At 33.3% G+C, this 3,709-nt stretch overlaps 1 long non-coding RNA gene across 1 annotated transcript; it reads left to right on the top strand.

The window, feature by feature from the left end:
• The first annotated feature begins 978 nt into the window (after positions 1-978).
• Positions 979-2,548, top strand: LOC138371502 (uncharacterized). Its single transcript, XR_011230514.1, has 3 exons — positions 979-1,440; positions 1,568-1,731; positions 1,842-2,548. It is a non-coding gene; the product is annotated as an uncharacterized lncRNA (long non-coding RNA).
• The last annotated feature ends 1,161 nt before the right edge of the window (positions 2,549-3,709 follow it).

The raw sequence follows: 3,709 nt of genomic DNA, 5'->3' as shown, positions 1-3,709 counted from the left end.
CCAAACTTTATCTCTTCGAACACATGTAATCCCAATTCCTGTTGGTATTATAACTCTCATAATTTGAGGAGAGCCCTTGATAAAGTTAAATAAATCTTTCATACCATTCTTGAAGTAGACGAGACGATTAATGGATGTATCTTCGTTTAATCCAGCGAGCATGTTTCTGTCTTTTGAGTTTTCTATAATTCCCTGAGCAATGTTATTACTTTCTATAGGTAATCCAATACCGTATTGAGTGGCTATAGCAACAATATACGGAAGATTTTCTCCTTTAGAGATATGAATTGTTCCTGGTACTGGACGATATTCAGGGATACATCTCTTAAGACTGTACAAGGGTCGGCGAACATTATAAGCGTCAGCATGAGAATATTTCTTGGCTAAGTCTAGGGCCATTCCTCGGGGAACACAGGATATACAGTTCACTCCGTACACAATACAGGTTTCATTATTACAAAATGAATCGTCGGTTAAATAACCCTGACAAGTTGTCAGAACAGTATCCATGGTGAATTTTCTTCCTCGTAAGGTAGTAGATACGATCCAGATAGTCGTAATAATATCCCTAATGTGAGGTCTGCGCTCTTATATTGGGGGGAATGTAAAAGTTACCACTTATTTGAATATATTAATAAGGATTTTTGTTACCCTAGAATAATATTATATATGACATTATAACTAATAGTATATTTCATTTTAGGATATAGATGCTTTAAGCATATATTTTTATTTAGATTAAATAAGAATTTACTACTAAATTATATATATATCTATCATTATGTACGGCAGCTACGAATAATGACGTAACAGTATACTTTTAGCGAGATTGCCAAAGTGATGTATTTTTCTAATAAGTCTAATAAATAATGAAAGTAGTTTACTAAGTATTTATATAAGAGCTTTATTTAATTATGAAACTTTAAGGATTTTTAAATAGAGAAGTATTTAGAGGAAATTACTGTCTATTATAAATGGGGAAACTGTTAAATATGTAGCGATGTACGATACTTATTTTAGGGATATATATACTTGCTTATCCTACTCTAATAGTTAGTGCTGCCCTCACACGATGGATCCTTTGTGTGCCAGGAAGTTTTACAGTATAGAAAGCCTTAAATGTGCAGGAGTTAGACTACAAACATTTGTGGATTGGCCCATTAAGTGGTTAAACCCTATTGACTTAGTTGAAGATGGGTTCTATTACCTTCGCAATAGTGATTACTGTTTGTGTGCATTTTGTTATTGTATAGTAGGTGCATGGATTGTTGGTGATACCCCCCAGAAGACGTCATAAGATCATTAATCAAGACTGTGCCTTTATTAGAGGCAAGAGGAGTGACAATGTTTCTTTAGAGGTGTCTGAGATAGCTTTCAAATATGGACTGGAATTTGTTTCCCATAAAATAGAACTGGGAAATAAGAAAATAAGTGATAGTAGTAAGTATATATTCTTATGATGTATTCTTATACCAGTCTTATATACTCTGTACAAAACTTGATTGCTTAAATAGATACTTCTTATTCTTCTAAAGAATAATTTACGTAACTACGTTATATTTTTTAGGTGGTGCTCCTCCTAAGGAAGATCTGGGATTGATAAAATTTAGGAAATCGCTGAATCCAGGATTGGTAACTTATAAATGTCGCCTAGAGACATTTGATATGACATGGCCTGGAAGCGTCAAGCAAACTTCTCATGAGCTGGCAGAAGCTGGTTTTTTTACTGTGGTATGAAGTGTTTAACTATTTTAAACATAATAGAGTTATAAGTAAAGAAATAATGAATATTAGTTAAAAGATAGTAACGAGATAATGCTGGATTGTTTTATGGTTTTCAGGTATAAGTGACCACGTCTGCTGCTATCACTGCGCCTGTGGAATACGAAATTGGAGACCAGAAGATGATCCTTGGACGTTACATGCGAGATGTAGTCCAGAATGTGCTTACATTATTCTTGCAAGGGGCAAGGAATTTGTTAAGAATGCTAGATTGACAATACCATTACCTATAAAACCTATAGACAATGATTTAATTAATATCTTAATGGAGGGTATGGATAAGTTCAAACATCTGATTCATCAAAAATTAATACCTGTGGAGAGTATAAGATATGCTTTAAGTGAGTACCTTAAGGAATCCAGAGATTTGTTACCTTTTATTATACAAAGTAGATGTCTAGAAATCGTGTTGAGGTATATGCAAGAGGGAACAGATATTTATTTACGGGTACGGGACTTAATTTATGAAGCAGTTGATGATAAAAAGGAACAAGAAGTTACGCTTGAAGATCTGGGATTGAAAACTTTACCGGAGACTTGTACTAACACTGTTGAAAACAAGGACTGTACAGAACAATCTTGGGAAGAAGATATTTTATGCAGAGTTTGTATGGATAAAAATATAAATATTGTAATACTACCATGTAAACATATGGTGACATGCAGTGGTTGTCTTTTAGCTCTGAAATGCTGTCCAATTTGTAGAGGAAATATTTTATATATAATAAATCCAATTGCTTCTTGAACACTTTTGATTTTCTTGAACACTTGTATAACTACTAAGAACACTTGTATATGATTGCTTCTTGAACACTTATGATTTCTTGAATACCTGTATAACTACTAAGAACACTTGTATATGATTGCTTCTTGAACACTTGTATAACTACTAAGAACACTTGTATATGATTGCTTCTTGAACACTTATGATTTCTTGAATACCTGTATAACTACTAAGAACACTTGTATATGATTGCTTCTTGAACACTTATGATTTCTTGAATACCTGTATAACTACTAAGAATAACTGTATGCGTTAAATGTTGTAATAAACTTAATGTCTCTTCTAAATAAGATTTCTTTATCCTTAATAGAATAATTTGCTTATTACATTGGAGGACTGAAACAAGTACTTAATTATGAAACCGAATAATGACATGATGTAGTAAGTTTAACAGAAATATTGAATACAATGACTTGAAAAGTTTTCCTTTGACTAATGAAGGTGTATGTTTAATAAAACTGAGTTACGAAAACAATGCCTTAAGATGCTACTGTAAGTAATGACTTAGTGCACAGGCAAGTATCTTTAATTGTACGAAGATGTCTTAGAATGATTTATATTGACCTTATTTTGAAAATGGATAACTGCCAAATGCTCAGTAGTAACTTACTGTGAATTAGTAATGTTACTGTTGTTGTTGTTGTTAATAACGATGATCTACTTACTTACTTACTAAAATGACAGAAACAACTAGTTTTGAGAATTAGTACAGAGATGATTAGAGAATATGTAGTGGACTGTAATGAACGGGTAAGAACATGTAGCGGAGGGATGGAGGAAAATTGTAAGAAAGGGTTGAAAGTTGGGATGTGTAAAGGATTGAGAGATTGTAAGGGATGGTATCAAGATGTGCGGAAAACATGCTACAACATGTAAAGTAGACAGTGTAGTGAGTTGGGCGGTGAACAAGCTAGGACTTGTAATGGATGGAAGGAGTCGGGTATATTTAAATATGACTCATGTTTAAATAAGATATGGGACACAGTAATACATGCTACAACATGTAAAGTAGACAGCGTAGTAAGATGCGAGGCGAACATGCTGAGACATGTAAAGGAATGAGAGAGAGATTGTAAGGGTTGGTACTAAGATGAGCGGAAAACATGCTATAACATGTAAAGTAGAAATAGCGTAGTGAGTTGG

The sequence above is a fragment of the Procambarus clarkii genome, chromosome 36, assembly GCF_040958095.1.
Source record: "Procambarus clarkii isolate CNS0578487 chromosome 36, FALCON_Pclarkii_2.0, whole genome shotgun sequence".
NCBI classification, from domain to species: Eukaryota; Metazoa; Arthropoda; class Malacostraca; order Decapoda; family Cambaridae; genus Procambarus; species Procambarus clarkii.
Note: the sequence above shows the minus strand (reverse complement) of the source record. Positions and strands in the feature narration are given on the sequence as shown.